Here is a 20,191-nt window from a genome sequence, read left to right as displayed (position 1 = left end):
GTGGGGTAAGGAGTTGTTAGTTACATCTTGTGAGTCTGCTATGTTGTGAGACAGGGAATAGTTCTGCAGATATTCTGTAAGTACTCTCATGAGACAATAAATATCATTAAGAGATTGTTCCAAGAGTTGAGCATATTTGTATATTTTTTGCCATGTACTGTGGTCTATTTGTGGTGCAAGTTTCTGGTAGGTGATTGTTAGATCGTGGAGCAGCCAGTACATGCCTCTTCCCTGCCCCCACAAAACTATCAGCCCTGAGTCTGGCTTCTGGTGTAAGACTGTGCATACGAACATCGTATCAGCTGTGAAAAAGTTGAAATCACATTAGTTACTGGTAATGATGCAGTAAGGAGGAGAGCATTAGAGAGGCAGTGAGGCCTACGATAAAGCACATTGTGGCTGCTATAGATACACTGAATGCCAGTGTTAACTTACCGTGGCTGAAAAATTGAGATTATGCATTAGATCTGGTACAGGGAATTTAGAGGTTAAATATTGCAATACCTGTTACTTACTTGCCAATTAGTGTGTGTGATGTTTTTCTGCCTCCTTTTCCTCCATTTCCGTTTTGGAGTAAGTCATCTTTTGTAGTTTGATCCACGTACTTATGTTGTGGTCTTCCTCTGGTCCTTTTCCCATTGATACGTCCGTTCAATAACTAATAATCTGAACTCTTTCACCATAACATACCATAATCTTTTCCCCCACCCTCTTGAGGATTTTGTCGTTTATCTGATCAGTCCATTTGATTTTCAGGGTGTCCTTGTTACACTACTGTGGTGTGCGTACTGTAAGACAATTGGTACACACACCATCAGATTATTTGACTCGTCGCTCTAACGAAGTAGGCGAGTGTCAGCAATATGTCTCGCGGACTTATCGTGGCGTGTTTATCTTCTGCCGTTAGGTCAGACGATAGAAATGCCACTTGCACGCTTAGAGTAGCAGATTGACGGTGACCAACTTTAAACAGAACTTGATTAATTTTCACACACCTTTATTAAAATAATAAAAATCATAGACATTACGTAACTTGATTCTGGATGCTGTTTACAATTGACAATCTGAAGTTCCTTTGGTCTTGGTACGTTAATCTTATTCTCACATATCTCTGATACTTGACAAAGTGTCTATACATTTATCTTCATGGCTATGTACAGGAATATGGTAATCTTATTAGGCGCAGACTGAAACTTGACTATAGACTAATGCAGACTGGTGCTGACAAATGCAGACTGACTAATTGGAGGTCTGTACACTCGTTATAATACCTCGAGCGTTAGGTATCACTGCGCAAGTGTGATCCACGAGGAGAAAAGGTTCTACATTAGCAGCAATCTCATTGGCTGCATTACACATTATTACGCGGATCGACGGTAGCAGAATTTGGTCCGTCTTTATGGCAGCGTCATCTCGTAGTGCGGAGACGGGCGAGCGCTGCGTCTACGCTGTTGTGCTTAGCGGGCGCAATCTAGTGGGAGAGTTGTGTACTCGCTGACTATGCAGAACTATGTACACAACAACTACCTTTCAAAGGAATTTAGTCTTTTCTTTTTCTCAGTCCCCGGAATCCAGGTCTCACCCCCAGACAATGCAACACTGAAAGCATATAGTTTTGGAATATTTTTTTCTGATTTGTTGTTGAGCAGCTCATTATTTCTTCTTTGTTTTTTCTACCTCTAGTGATCTTGCTTCGCAAATAAGTAAATGAGTCGAATTGTTCCAAAAGCTTTTCACGTAAATGTACTCGAACATTGTTATGTAGTCTTATCTTGCAGACCATCACTTTAGATTTACACATCCTTATTTTCATATTCTGTGTCATCAGCATATCTGTTCTTTTCTCATATATTATTATACCTGTCTCTTTTCTCTCCCTTTTTTAAGAGATTCCTCTTTATATTGATTAAAAACAATTGTTAATGAACAAATTCCCACTAGACAGATTTCTGAATGTGAATATGTTCCTGTGTGTCAGTGTAACACCCACTAGGAACATCTATCTCATTATCATGGTGCTTCCGTGATCTCTGTGCTTTATGCCTACTTTCTTCAGTATCTCAAACTCTATTTTGCCATTTCTCATTATCAAAAAGTTGGAGTTTCTACGAAAGCCGGCATGTTGTTAAATTCATTTTAAAGCCGGCATACATCCTGTGCCTACCAGAAGACAATGGACTTTTATTATTTTATAATTGGCAAGTAGTGTGAGCATTTGGTAATGTTTGCATTTTAAGATATTCTTTTTATGAATAGGCATTATAAGGTTTCTTTGAAATCTGTTGTGGGCAGTTGAAACTGAAATTCAGCGCCGGCCAACCTAGTTTGTGGCACCGGACCTTTTTTGTAGTAAGTTTTAATTTTTGTTTGTTTTTAGTGTATGTGTTGGGGTTGAGGGGGAAGTGTTTTATTACAATGTGTGGTTGTGGCTGTCGGTGTTCTGGTATCGGGAGATGTTTTTGAGCTATATAGGTCAAGGGAAGTGTTGGTGAGCCTCAAATCTTGGAGCATTAGAGTACGTTCCTGTTCACTGCCACTCAAAAACTGTGAGCACTGTCTGGATTCTGATGTAGGAGAGTGCACGTAAACATCATATCAGCTGTGAAAGGTTGAAATCACATATGCGGAGAAATTTTAGTTTCTGGTAATGATGAAGTAAAATAGTTTGATCCTTTAACTTTGGCTGTTGTCTTCCTCTGGTCCATTTCTATTGATAGAAGCCTCTCATGTCACCTTGGATGACTGACAATCTGAACTGATTCACAATGGACCATAAATGCCTTCCCCGCTGATTTAAGAATCGTGTTATGTCGCCTTGTCATTACATTTGATATTGAGACCGATCTTGAACACTGCCCTTTAAAACAATTCATTCTTTTCCTTTCCTCTGTTCCCAGGATCTAGATCTCGTGCTCATACAATGAAACACACCTGCTTTTGGAATATTTTTTGTGACTTGCTAGCTGTTAGTTTTGGAGGTTAACATTGTCCTTTCATTGAAGGCTGCTTTTTTAGCAGTTCTTGTTCTTATTTTGTCTTTGCTTCTCCCTCCAGTGATGTTGCTTTCTAAACAAGTAAATATGTCAACTTCATTGCAGTAACTTCCCACATGTGTGTCCCTACTCATACTGGTTTCAAATATTTTGTCACAAATCAACACCTCGACTCCTTTCTTTTCAAGTTATAATCTTTCCCCATAACTGTAACCACTTATTTAACATGGATTCGAGATATGGCTCAGTTTCAGGTAGAAAGTCTGTCGTGTGCATATCTTATCTTTTCTTCCATATTATTGTACCTGCTTCTGTTCTCTCACTTTGAGCTTCCGCTCTTTATGGATCAAAATAGTTACTGGTAAGCACAGGCTAGGTGGGCTCCTTTCTGAATATGTTCATTTATCTGTGTTGAGCATCCACCAGTAACATCAGTCTCATTTTCATGAAGCTTCCATCTAACTTAAGGGTCTCTGTGCTTCGTTCCTACTTTCTTCAGTATCTCTACTTTATTTTGCATTTCATATTGTCAAAAGGTTTCTGAATTTCTATGAAAGCTGTGGCATTAAATTTCTTTCCATACATTCGTCTGTTACTAATTTTGAAGCTGACATCCCTCCTCAATCAGCAGACAGTGGAGGTTATTATTTTGTGATGGTTTCACAACTAATGCAATTGTTCCATAATGTTCATATTTTAAGACATTCTTTTTTTTATATATATAAATGGGCATTATAAGCTTTTTTCGGAACCTGTAGGTTATTGAAACCTTTTCACGTATGTTACACATACAATCTTACTCTGGTCTTCAATTTCTGTTCCTCCCATTTTGAGAGCCTTGGCAGGAATATTGTCTATTACCAATGCTTTTTTGATTATCAGATTTTTCAGTTACTTGAAATTCCTCTTTCAACATGAATCTACCTAAAATTGCCATTGGTCGATCCAAGGCAATTTTCAATTGATGAATAGTATTAAAACTTCTCATTTTAAGAATAGCCTGTCTGTACATTATGGGTATTCAAGACACTGAGTAAGAAATGGAGCTGAGAATTTAGTCAGTATTAGACCTTGTATTTGAGAAATTACACCAATGAGAATTATAGAGTTATTCACACCATCTGCAGCACTGGTGGCATGACATCAAACACAAAATGGTAGCACATATGTTAGTTGAAGGGAAGCCGTATTCTCTGTGACCAACTCTTAACACATCATCCTACAAATGTTTGGGTGTTGTGCTGTTGGACTCTGTCAAAAGTACTTTATGAATTGTAGTCAGATTACTCCTACTAGCCCGAAGCAACGTTTCCTAGAAAGATACCCCAGGCTTTTGTAGCAGATGGTTCATATCCTATGTGAACAAATTCCAGCACAGCAAGAAGCGGGACTGGTGATTGTGGACAAAATTATACAGATTTCAGTTGTAAAAGACATTTTCTTGATAACATAGAGAAATCAGGAGGTTAACTTTGAATAAAGTACTACTATAGTTCCTTCTGGCTTTGTATTTTACTAGATTTCCATTTTGAATTACTTCCTGGGTAGATAACTGCAGAATTAAATTCTGGGGGTTGCTGTGCAAATGAAATTTACCGATGCAATAAGCAATTCTTAATTTATCAGATATTTACAGCTATTTGCCTGTGGCATCAATTTGACACATCAAGGATATCATATTATTGCTTTCGACATGCTCTTGACGGTGTTTACCAATGGTTGATATAGCTCTGCCAGTAGCTCATACAAGTATACAGTGTAGTGTAAGGACAAAGGTTTGTTCAGTGATGCCATGTTTCAGAATCATCTCCAATGGAACGAGTTCGGAAGACTTCATTTGTGAACGTGGGGTCCCTGTCAGACACTGGGGACAGCACCGTGACGATGTTGGTAGTAGGTGACGCGTGTCTGGTGACGCACTGGGCGATGCTGCAGCTGTGTTCCAGCACGACACACTGGAGAGGTGAGCAGCAGCCAGCAGACAACTCCTGATGTCGAGGGCCCGGTGCTGCACCAGCTGCTGTCTTACATCTATATACTCCAGCCCCCCCTCCCCCGCCGCCAAGCACAGTTTCCCAGCTATTGGTTGCTGCCGACAAGTATGGTGTGTCAGTCCTGAAGGAAGAGTGTGAGTGACAGTTGGCGATGGTGACTGCAGCAGCCACAGCTGTTCTAGTGGTTACGCACTCCTCTGTCAGATCCGCCTCTGCATAAAGGCCTGTTTAGTTTGAGATGGGTATAATGCCTAAATGGCTGCCATCCGATCCTCCAACAAGAACCAGGTAAGCGTGAGACATATCACTTGTCTGTATTGCTCAGTGCTATGTGTGTCTATTTCTAAGTCTACAATGTTTGCCACTGGACTGTTCTGTGCCAAGTGATGTACTTTTGAAAATGTTGCCACATGATCAGATTCTGTGTGAATTTTTGCGTATGTTCACAATGAATGTTGGTAAAGTATTACTTTGGTCCACATTATATTTACAGAGATATTCATTTGTTTGACTGTATGCTGCAGCTATCAGCAGTGCACCCATTAGTTTTTGGCAAATTTGAGACATACCTCCAGCAGTATTTTCTTAATAAAAAACTGGGTTACCTTGTACAAGTTTTGGGGGTTAACCATAGCGTCAGATTCCACCCGTCGCCTTTCACCCATGACATAAGGCTGTTGTGTGTGACGTCACAACGGCAGAGAGTTTAGTTCGTGAGAGTGGTGTGTTTGTAGGTGTCATTTTGATATGATCAGTGGTGCTCTCTGGTGGTGTGTTTCTGTTGTGTGTTAGGTGATGTTTTTGGTTTAGTTTGCTTGTGTGGGGTGTTTACAGGTGGCGTATTGTTGTGGTCGGCGGTTCTCCCTGGTGGTGTGTTTATGGTTAGTGTGTTATGTGGCCTATTGGGTTCATTTGCGTGGTAGCATTTCAGCGGTGACTGTGCTTTCAGCAGAATATTTTTCAGTGTTAACAATTTTGGTTTTGTTATGTCGACGTTATTGTAGTTTTTTTTTTTGTTTGTCGTGTGTGAATTTTGGTAAATAGCTTTGTTTATGTCTTTGGTAGTGGTGGCTGTGACTGACAAGGTCAACAGTTTTCGGTTGTCAGCAATGATGGGGGACATTGTGTTGTCTCTAATAAAATTTCTTCAGCTATTCGGCCTGTTGGCTGAAGTTGTGAAGTGTTCAGTGTGTCGTGAAGAAATGAGGCTTACTAAAGTTCCAGTCTCTCGGCTCAGGGCCGGCTATATGTGGATATGTCATAAGGATAACAGGTCAAGGGAAGTGTTAGATTCTAATTTTGATTTTCTAGAGTGTGTGTGTGTGTGTGTGTGTGTGTGTGTGTGTGTGTGTGTGTGTGTGTGTGTGTGTGTGTGTGTGTGTGTTAGGATTAAGTGTGGTGGTGGTGAAAGTTTTGAGACTTAGTGTTGTATCGGTAGTTGCTGCTGACCTATATAGGTCAAGGGAAGTGCTTGATTCCAGTCGATATTGTTTTTAGTTGATTTTGGGAAGGTTGTGGGCATTTTATTTTATCGTTTCTGTCGTTTGGTTTAGTGGCGTGTGTTTATTTTTAGTTTGTCCTCACCCAAAAATCCCCAGCTTCCCTTGCTTGTCCCATTAGTTTCATTATATTTTTGGAGGAATATGTATTTGATGGTTTTTTAATCTATTTTTGTGTTTGTTGTCATGTTTGTTATGACGTCATAGTCGCGATATGGGAGTTGTTGAGAAGTCATTTCCGCCATATTTGTGACGTCATTGGTCAAAGCAGACAGGTGAAATCAGACATTTCTGTTAACTCAGTGTTGGTGCTCTTAAGTAAAATAATAAAAAACGATTTTCTGGGTGGTTTGCATATGGGTAATTTGAAGCTAAGTTGTCCGAAAAAATTATGCTCAGAGAAGTGTGAAGTTTAGTTTTTTTATACTGTGGAAGTAATTGTAGAATACACCTGAAACTTTGCGAGTAATAACTTACCACTACCAGGTCTTCGACCAAAAACTTTTTCACCTACTGCTCTCCAGTAGGTTACAAATTCAGGACAGATTTTACAGTTTTTCTAAAAATGGTATAAAGTGGCCCTTTTTTGCCCACTTTTACAGAGAAATTTCTTCAGAAAACTCTTTTGCATCTTTTTCATGGAGCCCATGTACTGCTGGTACTGTAATTGTCTGGTGTCTTTCATTATATTCTGCAGTTGTTAAGCAATATCTGTGGAAAATTATATCAAAACTCTTGATGACTTGGAAATGAGATTGAATCAAAAACTGCAAGTAAGTAGTTTTTTTAGAAATCTCTGCAGCACTCAGCAGTAAAATATTCTTCTATATACAAATGAAATGGAATAAGAAAACTAATAAAATGATTAGTTTTCAGTTTTTATGAATCTTATAACTCGGAACTAATCAAATTTGAAAAGAATAATTTTTTGGGTTCTGTCTTACTGAGATAGCTTCCCGGACAATCGCATTGCTGACATTATCTAGATGGTAGTGTAGTTTTCCTCATGACATACCTCAGAAAATAAATGAAACTTGTAAAAAATTAAAGGAAGTTGAACTAAACATAAGCTCAGTATCCTAAGAGTCCTCTTTTAGCTCTGGCTTGTCATGCCACCTCCAGTGCACCATCTGAAGAGAAGCCTGAAAAGGTTCAAAAAACAGTTTGTGGAGTAAATAACTGTTCCAAATAAGTGATTGATTGCAGTTTTCTGTATTCATATAAGGCACAGTTCTTGCGAAGACTCAAACGAGTTAGCAGTTGGTGACACACAAACTGTTGTGTCCCTGTTTGAATAGCAGACTGCAGAAAAGGCATGGCCGCCAACTGGCTTGTACGAGAATTTCTGACATCTGAGAAAGTCACCCTGTTGTCTCAACTGTTGATGGTTACTATTCTTCTCTTATACCTAACAGAGGAACATCTGATGTGGCTGTTGACTTGCTACCAGAGGAAAAATGTATTGTCGTTATTAAGAAAAGTTAATTGATTACAGTAGTGGATTTTTGTTTCGAGCATTTAATGACTTGCTGCTTGTCATGTATCATCCTGTTACCATAAAGTTAATGCTTGAAATAAGAGCAAGAACATGGATTGGCTGGTGCCAAATTCAGTTGAGTATTGTTTCTATCTGCCTGTCATTTTCTGCGATATTGCCATGTCACATATAGTTACACGACATAATGTAAGATGTGTTACTGTATGCATTCCATGACACATTTTTCAATTACGAGACATGTTTGGACACTTATCTGGTATTCCTCTTGGCTTGACGTTAATTCTTAGTTGGTGTTTACGTCGCTAATGTAAAGGACAGCATTCTTTGTTAAATTATACAATGGCATCACACTGTGTTTTGTCATTGTAACTCTCCACACAGAGTCATATTTACTCCCTGAGGTACGAGGGCAGTTCAATAAGTGATGCAACACATTTTTTTTCTCGCCCAATTTTGGTTGAAAAAACCGGAAATTTCTTGTGGAATATTTTCAAACATTCCCGCTTCGTCTCGAATAGTTTCATTGACTTCCGACAGGTGGCAGCACTGTACGGAGCTGTTAAAATGGCGTCTGTAACGGACGTGCGTTGCAAACAACGGGCAGTGATCGAGTTTCTTTTGGCGGAAAACCAGGGCATCTCAGATATTCATAGGCGCTTGCAGAATGTCTACCGTGATCTGGCAGTGGACAAAAGCACGGTGAGTCGTTGGGCAAAGCGTGTGTCATCATCGCCGCAAGGTCAAGAAAGACTGTCTGATCTCCCGCGTGCGGGCCGGCCGTGCACAGCTGTGACTCCTGCAATGGTGGAGCGTGCGAACACACTCGTTCGAGATGATCGACGGATCACCATCAAACAACTCAGTGCTCAACTTGACATCTCTGTTGGTAGTGCTGTCACAATTGTTCACCAGTTGGGATATTCAAAGGTTTGTTCCCGCTGGGTCCCTCGTTGTCTAACCGAACACCATAAAGAGCAAAGGAGAACCATCTGTGCGGAATTGCTTGCTCGTCATGTGGCTGAGGGTGAAAATTTCTTGTCAAAGATTGTTACAGGCGATGAAACATGGGTTCATCACTTCTAACCTGAAACAAAACGGCAATCAATGGAGTGGCGCCACACCCAAGAAAAAGTTTAAAGCCATACCCTCAGCCGGTAAAGTCATGGTTACAGTCCTCTGGGACGCTGAAGGGGTTATTCTGTTCGATGTCCTTCCCCATGGTCAAACGATCAACTCTGAAGTGTATTTTGCTACTCTTCAGAAATTGAAGAAACGACTTCAGCGTGTTCGTAGGCACAAAAATCTGAACGAACTTCTCCTTCTTCATGACAACGCAAGACCTCACACAAGTCTTCGCACCCGAGAGGAGCTCACAAAACTTCAGTGGACTGTTCTTCCTCATGCACCCTACAGCCCCGATCTCGCACCGTCGGATTTCCATATGTTTGGCCCAATGAAGGACGCAATCCGTGGGAGGCACTACGCGGATGATGAAGAAGTTATTGATGCAGTACGACGTTGGCTCCGACATCGACCAGTGGAATGGTACCGTGCAGGCATACAGGCCCTCATTTCAAGGTGGCATAAGGCCGTAGCATTGAATGGAGATTACGTTGAAAAATAGTGTTGTGTAGCTAAAAGATTGGGGAATAACCTGGTGTATTTCAATGTTGAATAAAACAACCCCTGTTTCAGAAAAAAAATGTGTTGCATTACTTATTGAACTGCCCTCGTAGAATATAAACTGGCAGTTATATAGTTACTTTGCTTCACAGATAACATTGTTAATTTTTTATACCATTGGGAAAAGTTGTGAACAACTAATTGTCGTTTGTTCTGGCACGTACAAGCAACTTCATTTTGCAAGAAATTTGTATTATTGTTACTAGCTTTTCGCAGTGCTGTGTGGATGTGAACCTGATTGGAAATGCTAGCACGAATGAAGAAAAGTATGCTAATGTCACCACATAGCAAAATATTAGGGTACTTGGAGGCATTCCTTATCTGGATAGGAGATGATAAAACAGTTGCCCTAAGTACAGTAACTCCGTAAGTCCCCTCCAAACAACATGCCACAGTGCGCATCACAATCTCTATTGCGCTGCTTCAGAAGCTACCGCACTGTATTGGGTGGAATTCGTGTTTATACTTATGTAATTGGAAAATACAGTGTATGTGTTGCTATGCTTCATAGATCTCTACAAATCAGGTTTTTTTTGCTGTGTTCAGCTTCCTAAAGTGCCGGAAGTTCCATGCCAGTGTATAAAGCCCTCACCATTCAAAGGATGGAAAATTTGTACACTTCTGAAGGAACATATTCTGTCACTTGAAATGGAAAAGGTGTATTTTCACTCAGGAAAAAGTGTGTTTTCACCCAGAAAGTGTTTTTTGAACCTGGAAATTCTTGAAGAGTAAGTACCCCCCTCCCCCCGTGTGTGCACCTGGACAAAGACTTGCTAAGTGCTTGCGTATTTCAGGGACATCCACAGTGGAACAAGTTCTGCAGACATCATCCGTGAACTTGGGTTCTCTGAACGTTGGGAACAGTGCCACGGTGACACTGGTAGTGGGTGACACACGTTAGACGGTGCCTTGCGCCGTCGTGCAGCAGTGTTCAAGCACGACACACTGGATGCCAGCATCAGGTATCACACCTGTTGGATATTGCCGATCAGTATGGGATGCCCACCCTGAAGGAAGAATGCGATACACAGTTGACCGTGGGGACTGTGGCAGCTGCAGCTGTACTAGCAGTTACGCACTCCTGTGTCAGTCTCTGGCATGACACAGTCTGCTGCATAAAGGTCCGCTTAGTCCCTGTGTTGGCCTCGCAGGGCTCTGTAGATGTGGTGCGTAACCACGCTGAACATCTCATCAAAAGCAGTCTGCTGCCATCTGATCCACCAGCAACAACCAGGTAAGCACAAGACAAGCAATCGTCTTTGTTGCCCAGTCCTGTGTGTGTGTGTGTGTGTGTGTGTGTGTGTGTGTGTGTGTGTGTGTGTGTGTGTCCAAGCCTGTACTGTTTGACACTATTTCCTTAGATACAGGGATAGGCAAAATAATGTGAACAGTATTAGTAATGGGATGGTTGTGTCTGACAGTAAACAACGCAGGTAAGGCACATGTCGTGCTGGACTGTACTTATTCAGTACGGACTAGGCATCAGTGCAGGTTGTTTACGAGCAGTGCACCTTTCATATTTGCAATCAGAGACAGAGGTCGATGTGCCATTAAGGGGGGTATGATGTCAAACGGCCATCTTTGAGCAGGAGACACACCACAGGATATTTTAATTTCCACTGTCTATACTTTTACAAATAAATTCATAAAACTTTGTCAGCATGACCAGGAAGAATTAAGGATTCACAATCATAGCAGTAGAAGTTCAAAAAAATATTTTTTTTTTTTTTTTTTTTTTTTTTTTTTTTTTTTTTTTTTTTTTTTTTACATGTGAAAGTTCATCATTTTTTTTTAGCTTCTATTGGCTGTGTTAGTTGCTATAGGTACACGTTTCTTCATAAGTAAGAGAGATTCTTCAATAAATTTTGTACAGCATACAAACCATACTTACAGGTGTATGAAACTCTTAGAAATTATTTAATTTATGAAAAAATGAATGTGCTGTTACATTTTAAACTTCATGTTTAGAAAAAACTCAAATTTTATAGTTAAGTATCTCATTTTTTTACCACAGTTTTTAACAGATTTGGAAAATTCTAGAGTTTCATACACATGTACGTATGGTTTGTATGCTGTGCAAAATTCATCAAAGAATCTCACTTACTTATGAAGAAAAGTGTACCTATAGCAACAAATGCAGCCAATGGTAAGTGAAAGAAAGGTGAAATACAAATGTAAAAAAAAAAATATTTTCTTATATTTTGAACTTCCGCCACTATAAGTGTAAATCCTGAATCCTTTCTAGTCATTCTGACAAAGTTTTATGAATTTATTTTTAAAAGTATAGACTGTGGAAATTAAAAATTCCTGTGGTGTCTCTCCTGCTCCAAGTCATCCCGTTTGACGTCCTACCCCCTTTAAACACTTAAGAGTTCCAAAGAGGGGAGATTGTGGGGGCCCAGTTAGCTGGAGCATCAGTAACAAGGACAGCCAACTTATTGAATGTTTCAAGAACAACTGTGCCAACAGTCATGACAGCCCACACAAAGCAAGGAAAGAAATCATTGTGTAAACGTAATAGTGGGTGCAAATCAAAACTAAATGAGTCATCGTATGCTAACACAAACTGTGTCAAAACACAAAACTACGGCGGCTAAAGTGACTGCAGAGCTCAAGAGCCATCTTAGATTTCCCATATCTATCGACTCTGTCGAGAACTCCATAAAACTGATATTTGTGGACGAACAGCTATACCGAAACCATTAGTGACGACTGGAGGTGGCAGCACAGTGCACCTGATATGTTTTGGGGAGTGTGCGGATACTTTTGATCAAATAGTATACATTGGCTGGAGCCATTCCAATGGTGAATTCGGTGACCTACTGCTCAAAACAGTGTCATGTACTGTTTGCAGCCAGTCACACAAGTGTTTCTTTCTCTGTGTTGTGCAGGTCACTGTAAACCTATGTACAACCAAAGCAAAGAAGGGTAAAACATGGTGTCAGTAGCATAAATCCTGAATGGTTGATCAGTGGAAACACTTCATATGGTCTGACCGAGCCAGCATTTTTGTGATTTCCAACATAAAGTTGGGTTTACATTTGGAGAAGGACAAAAGAAGTCTACAGTCCTGATTGCTTGATTTCCAGTGGTTAAGAGTGGAAGTACGATGGTGTGGGCAGCCATATCGTGGTATTCTGCCAGTCCCATCATTGCTCTCAAAGGCCGTGTTACAGCCAACAATTATGTGAACAAATAGGTGATCAGGTGCATCCCATGATTTGAATGTTGTTCCCCAACAATGATGCCATATTTCAGGACAATAATGCACCCATTCACACAGCCAGGACAGTAGAATCGTGGTATGAGGAGCATGCAACTGAACTGCAACATCTTCCCTAGTCAGCACAGTCCCTGGACTTGAACATTATCAAACCCTTGTGGGAGGTATTGGACTGCAGACTCGGAGCAGATTTCCACCTTCCTCATCACGACTGAAGTTACAAGAGGTTCTGATCAAAAAGGGTCATAACATTCCACTGGAGATTATACAATCATTATATACCAGTATTCCAATAAGAATCAGTTGTATTACGGGCAGATGGGAGGTCCAACCCCTTATTAATAAAAGCATTCCCAAGTAAGTACAGTTGTTCACATTATTTTGCCACTCCCCTGTCCATCCTGGATATTCATTGACTTCTCATGGCAGTTTTATCAAATCTGTATTAAACTGAGCTGTGTTTGTTTGCAGATAAGTAAGGTAATGAAAACAAAAGTCAAGTTGTTCATACCACATAAATGATTTTTACCTTTTTTGCAGTCATTAGTTCTGTTAAACTGCATATGTTGCAAGAAGCTGCTGTTTGGATTCTGGCTTAAAGCCTCTACACTATGCGCTCAAAAGTACCGGGACACCTGTCTGAAAATGACTTAAAAGTTCATGGCGTCCTCCATCGGTAATGCTGGAATTGAATATGGTGTTGGCCCACCCTTAGCCTTGATGACAGCCACCACTCTAGCAGACATACGTTCAGTCAGGTGCTGGAAGGCTTCTTGGGGAATGGCAGCCCATTCATCACAGAGTGCGGCCCTGAGGAGAGGCGTCGATGTAGGTCAGTGAGGCGCGACACAAAGTCGGCATTCCAAAACATCCTAAAGGTGTTCTATAGGATTCAGGTCAGGACTCTGTGCAGGCCAGTCCATTACAGGGATGTTATTGTTGTGTAACCGCTCCGCCACAGACCATGCATTATGAACAGGCGCTCAATCAAGTTGAAAGATGCAATCACCATCCCCAAATTGCTCTTCAACAGTGGGAAGCAAGAAGGTGCTTAAAACATCAATGTAGGCCTGTGCTGTGGTAGTGCCATCCAAAACAAGGGGTGCTAGCCCCCTCCATGAAAAACATGACCACACCACCGTCTCCGAATTTTACTGTTGGCACTACACACTCTGGCAGATGAAGTTCACCTGGCATTCACCTTACCCACACTGAGCCATCGGATTGCCACATTCTCTACCGCGATTCGTCACTCCACACTGTTTTTTTCACTGTTCAATTGTCCAATGTTTACCTCCTTACACCACGTGAGGCATTGTTTGGCGTTTACTGGCGTGATGTGTGCTTATGAGCAGCTGTTCGACCATGAAATCCGTATCCTCACCTCCTGCCTAACTGTCATAGTACTTGCAGTGGATCCTGATGCAGTTTGGAATTCCTGTGTAATGGTATGAATAGATGTTTGCCTATTACACATTACAACCCTCTTCAACTTATGGTGGTCTGTCAGTCAACAGACGAGGTTTGCCTGTACGTATCCCTTCATGTTTCCACTTCACTATCACATCAGAAACAGTGGACCTAGGGATGTTTAGAAGTGGAAATGTCGCATACAGACGTATGACAAAGTGACACCCAGTCACCTGACCTCGTTTGAAGTCCATGAGTTCAACGGATCGCCCCATTCTGCCTTCTCACAATGTTTAATGGCTATTGATGTCACTGATATTGAGTACCTGGCAGTAGGTGGCAGCACAATGCACCTAATATGGAAAACATATGTTTTTGGGTGTGTTCGGATATTTTGATCAAATAGTGTACATTTGTTGGTGCTATTCTAATAGTGGACACAGTAACCAGCTGCTCAAGACACACACAGTTTTGTGTACTGTGTGCAGCCAGGGCACACAGGTGTTTCTTTCTCTGTGTTTTGCAGGTCACTGTAAACCTATGCATGCAGAGTATCTTTTACACACTGGAGAAAAGAGCAGTGTTTGACTACAAAATTAGTCATTTTTATTACAGCAGATCCAGATTTCGGTTATTGTATAGTCATCTTCAGTTCATGTAACAAGCAACATTAATCTAAACTATCACTTAATAATCAATACCAGTCGATGTAAAGCATACAGGGGTCTGACATTAACTGATCTGCTGTAATAAAAAGAATTTGCCATCGACTGGTGCTGTTTTCTCTGCCGACTATTCAGTGGTCACCTTGCACAGCAGAAATATATGGATTTCAATATAACTAAAGTAGCTTCTATTGTTGTTTGCTGCTGCTGCTGCTGCTGCTGCTGCTGACGACGACGACGACGTTGGGATGCCTATAAACGGTGTCAGACTAGATAAATGGAAGGTTAATACCAACAATAAGTGTGTTGCTCATTACCAGGATTGGGAGCATGGTTCAAAAAGGGCAGCAACATATTTAACAGTTTCTATTTGTGATGTTGCCATTACTGTGAATCCTATCCTGTTGAAACTTCTATATGTGGTGAAGCGAGCACTTGTCAATGTTCCTACCTCTGCCCTCCTGTTGTGTACTAGTATAGGGTAGGGGAGAAAAGGGGCTACAGGACAGTCTGCTATTCCTGAGTGGTTAGGAGCAAATGCAGAAAGAGAATTTCCTGGTGAAGTGTGGCAATTGCCCAGAATAGTGCCAAACACTATCATTGGGCACGTACAACGGGGACTCGGTAAGGATACTCGAAGCAGGAGACTCGAGGGTCTGAATAATACTCTTTTATTGGATTCAGGCTAAGTTTCTACAGTGAAGGCTAATCTTGAACAATAGAAAAAGCAAAGGATTTGACTGTTGGCACAGTGCAAGTCAGTGTCAGAGTTCATTGGGTAAGAGCTAACAGAAGCGGCACTTAGTAGCAGCACATAAAGTGCAAAACATTGAGAGTGGCACTCGGTGATTAAACAGGAGCTTAACCAGGGCTGGTGGCTAGTGACAGAGTAGGCATCCTATTGGTCTGACTGAGCACTCTCTTGGACACGAAACTCCAGAGTTTTTAAAGGATCGTGGTGGTGCATGTTTCTATCTGTAGTCACCCACCAGTCCATCGGATCTGCGCCTCCATGGTGCCTCTTGCCAACCGTGTTGAGGTCCTTTTCCTTCTGCTAGTCTGTAGGTCAGATGTCCCCATCCTTTATACTAACAAACTCCATGGTTGGTGGCTAATCTGGCCAGTACCAACAGTGCTTTACATCACTGCTCTTCCCTAAGGGAGGAAACATCTCTCGGGGAAGGGGACTGTTGTGCCAGCAAATTTACACAATTCCCACCTCAGTCTAACCTATATGAATCCATTGATAATGCTGTTCTCAGGAGTAAGTCTTGAGCATGCTTCTTATGCTAAGACGTACCACTATCTATTGGGACACCTTCCAACAGAATCTGGACAGTTAATTCTTTGAACTCCTACCGTGGAACAGCCACCTGGACTATCCGCAAGTTTACATAAATCTCTTGTTACTCTTTACCTCATGTAACCTAAACACTTCCATTTTTGCCTGCTCTCTGCATTGTCTCTGGTTTACTTTCTTGGAGTGCCCTCACAGACTTCAAACATCCTTAAGCTTAACAATTTAGAAGACAAGTTGTCAATACAAGACACTGGACTCATCTCTTACTTTTCACAAACATCCCACCACATAGTGGCACAAGTAGACAGCTTTGGAATCACTGGAGAATACTGAAACCCATTACCTCAAAAGTGCAAGAGTATAAAATGCATAGTTATATTCAGATTAAAATTAGTTTGTGATAGATTGCAGTGGTGAGGAGCAGAGTTGCTGGCTCACAAACATCATGCCACATACTCATTCAATCAATAGCTGCGTGCGCACAAAAAGAGAAACAAGGTGTCTATTTACCAACAGTTATCAATGTGTTTGTAGGCAGTGGGAATGACAGTGGTGGGGGCGGCTGCTGCTGTACTGACACTGATATTTTAAGATGCCATAATCCCACGTTATAGATGAATAACAGCAGTAAGCAGAGTATTAGGTCACACATGTGTCGCAAAGTAATAATTTATCTAAATAAGTAGGGAAAAATTGTAAGGGATCAACACAAGTACATTTTTGGTAGCACCCTCTACCGCTAATGGGTGCATGCAGTTATATCTGAATCAGTTTTGTAATCATCTATGTAGATATCAAAACTGCTGTTTGAAGTTAATGAAATAATAAGTTCAATGTGCTATTTTCCACTAAACATTTGTTCTTCCAAGCTTTCACTATTACTTCCTTATTGTGACTTGCAACACTATGCTAATCTGGCTACAAACTTTGATTGTAGCATCCTTGGTCAGTCTCTCCACTTCTGCCAGAGGACAGATTTTGTTGTTTCTTCCCACACAACTCTTTAACTTAGGCCCGTATCAGTGGAATTGAAGTGGCAGTGATATGATAGAAGTCTGATGATCCTACGGCCAAATCTTTCTGCTAGTTCATCTGTAAGATACATAGATAAAGCTGGTGTATTCTGAGCCGTGAGATCCGGTAATTCGCACTTCCTACAGCCATCTGGTATGGGAACGTTTATTTGCTGTGGCCATTTGACAATGTATTGTTCTTGGGAAGTTCCTGTAAGCACCTTACCAAAGATAGTAAAGGAAAATGGGATATTGTTCATAACTGTTACTAACGGTTCACTTAACTTGTTGATGGCATGCTTATATCGGGATGCAAATTGTTTCTCAGATTCCAGTTGCATATTAATACATCAGCAACTAAAACCAAGGAATAATAATTTATATAAATTCTCAACTTTTTATGTTCACAGATGTAGAACTAAAATAACAAAACAGTTTATTACATTTGCAAAATTATCACACTTACTAAAGTGATATATTGAAAAACAAAGATGAGACTTACCAAACAAAATCGCTGGCAGGTCGATAGACACACAAACAAACACAAACATACACACAAAATTCAAGCTTTCGCAACAAACGGTTGCTTCATCAGGAAAGAGGGAAGGAGAGGGAAAGACGAAAGGATGTGGGTGTTAAGGGAGAGGGTAAGGAGTCATTCCAATCCCCAGAGCGGAAAGACTTACCTTAGGGGGAAAAAAGGACAGGTATACACTCTCTCTCTCTCGCGCGCGCGCGCGCAAACACACACACACACACACACACACACACACACACACACACACGCACACACGTATCCATCCCCACATACACAGGCACAAGCAGACATTTGTAAAGGCAAAGAGTTTGGGCAGAGATGTCAGTAGAGGTGGAAGTAAAGAGGCAAAGATATTGTTGAAAGACAGGTGAGGTATGAGCGGCGGCAACTTGAAATTAGCGGAGGTTGAGGCCTGGTGGATAACGAGAAGAGAGGATATACTGAAGGACAAGTTCCCATCTCCGGAGTTCTGACAGGTTGGTGTTAGTGGGAAGTATCCAGATAACCCGGACGGTGTAACACTGTGCCAAGATGTGCTGGCCGTGCACCGAGGCATGTTTAGCCACAGGGTGATCCTCATTACCAACAAACACTGTCTGCCTGTGTCCATTCATGCGAATGGACAGTTTGTTGCTGGTCATTCCCACATAGAAAGCTTCACAGTGTAGGCAGGTCAGTTGGTAAATCACGTGGGTGCTTTCACACATGGCCCTGCCTTTGATAATGTACACCTTCTGTGTTACAGGACTGGAGTAGGTGGTGGTGGTTGTGGTGGTGGTGGTGGTGGGAGTGTGCATGGGACAGGTTTTGCACCGGGGCCGGTTACAAGGGTAGGAGCCAGAGGGTAGGGAAGGTGGTTTGGGGATTTCATAGGGATGAACCAAGAGGCTACGAAGGTTAGGTGGACGGCGGAAAGACACTCTTGGTGGAGTTGGGAGGATTTCGTGAAGGATGGATCTCATTTCAGGGCAGGCTTTGAGGAAGTCGTATCCCTGCTGGAGAGCCACATTCAGAGTCTGATCCAGTCCCGGAAAGTATCCCGTCACAAGTGGGGCACTTTTGGGGTTCTTCTGTGGGAGGTTCTGGGTTTGAAGGGATGAGGAAGTGGCTCTGGTTATTTGCTTCTGTACCAGGTCGGGAGGGTAGTTGCGGGATGCGAAAGCTGTTTTCAGGTTGTTGGTGTAATGGTTCAGGGACTCCGGACTGGAGCAGATTCGTTTGCCACGAAGACCTAGGCTGTAGGGAAGGGACCGTTTGATGTGGAATGGGTGGCAGTTATCATAATGGAGGTACTGTTGCTTGTTGGTGGGTTTGATGTGGACAGACATGTGAAGCTGGCCATTGGACAGATGGAGGTCAACGTCAAGGAAAGTGGCATGGGATTTAGAATAGGACCAGGTGAATCTGATGGAACGAAAGGAGTTGAGGTTGGAGAGGAAATTCTGGAGTTCTTCTTCACTGTGAGTCCAGATCATGAAGATGTCATCAATAAATCTGTACCGAACTATGGGTTTGCAGGCCTGGGTAACCAAGAAGGCTTCCTCTAAGTGACCTATGAATAGGTTGGCGTACGAGGGGGCCATCCTGGTACCCATGGCTGTTCCCTTTAATTGTTGGTATGTCTGGCCTTCAACAGTGAAGAAGTTGTGGGTCAGGATGAAGCTGGCTAAGGTAATGAGGAAAGAGGTTTTAGGTAGGGTGGCAGGTGATCGGCGTGAAAGGAAGTGCTCCATCGCAGCGAGGCCCTGGACGTGCGGAATATTTGTGTATAAGAAAGTGGCATCAATGGTTACAAGGATGGTTTCTGGGGGTAACAGACGGGGTAAGGATTCTAGGTGTTCGAGAAAGTGGTTGCCTCTGGCTCCTACCCTTGTAACCGCCCCCGGTGTAAAACCTGTCCCATGCACCCTCCCACCATCACCTACTCCAGTCCTGTAACCCGGAAGGTGTACACGATCAAAGGCAGAGCCACGTGTGAAAGCACCCACGTGATTTACCAACCGACCTGCCTACACTGTGAAGCTTTCTATGTGGGAATGACCAGCAACAAACTGTCCATTCGCATGAATGGACACAGGCAGACAGTGTTTGTTGGTAATGAGGATCACCCTGTGGCTAAACATGCCTCGGTGCACGGCCAGCACATCTTGGCACAGTGTTACACCGTCCAGGTTATCTGGATACTTCCCACTAACACCAACTTGTCAGAACTCCGGAGATGGGAACTTGTCCTTCAGTATATCCTCTCTTCTCGTTATCCGCCAAGCCTCAACCTCCGCTAATTTCAAGTTGCCGCTGCTCATACCTCACCTGTCTTTCAACATCTTTGCCTCTTTACTTCCGCCTCGACTGACATCTCTGCCCAAACTCTTTGC

The 20,191-nt window shown here is 42.0% G+C and overlaps 1 long non-coding RNA gene across 1 annotated transcript in view; it reads left to right on the top strand.

Annotated features, from left to right (window-relative positions):
* LOC124719091 overlaps window positions 1-20,191 on the top strand; it is a 43,166-nt gene that overhangs the window by 8,995 nt on the left and 13,980 nt on the right. Inside the window, exons 3-4 of the long non-coding RNA XR_007005983.1 lie at window positions 4,795-5,275; window positions 10,462-10,901. This is a non-coding gene — a long non-coding RNA (uncharacterized LOC124719091). The remainder of the gene's footprint in view (window positions 1-4,794; window positions 5,276-10,461; window positions 10,902-20,191) is intronic.

The sequence above is a fragment of the Schistocerca piceifrons genome, chromosome 10 (assembly GCF_021461385.2).
Source record: "Schistocerca piceifrons isolate TAMUIC-IGC-003096 chromosome 10, iqSchPice1.1, whole genome shotgun sequence".
NCBI classification, from domain to species: domain Eukaryota; kingdom Metazoa; phylum Arthropoda; class Insecta; order Orthoptera; family Acrididae; genus Schistocerca; species Schistocerca piceifrons.
The sequence above is the reverse complement of the archived record's forward strand: the minus strand, read 5'-3'. Positions and strand labels throughout refer to the sequence as shown.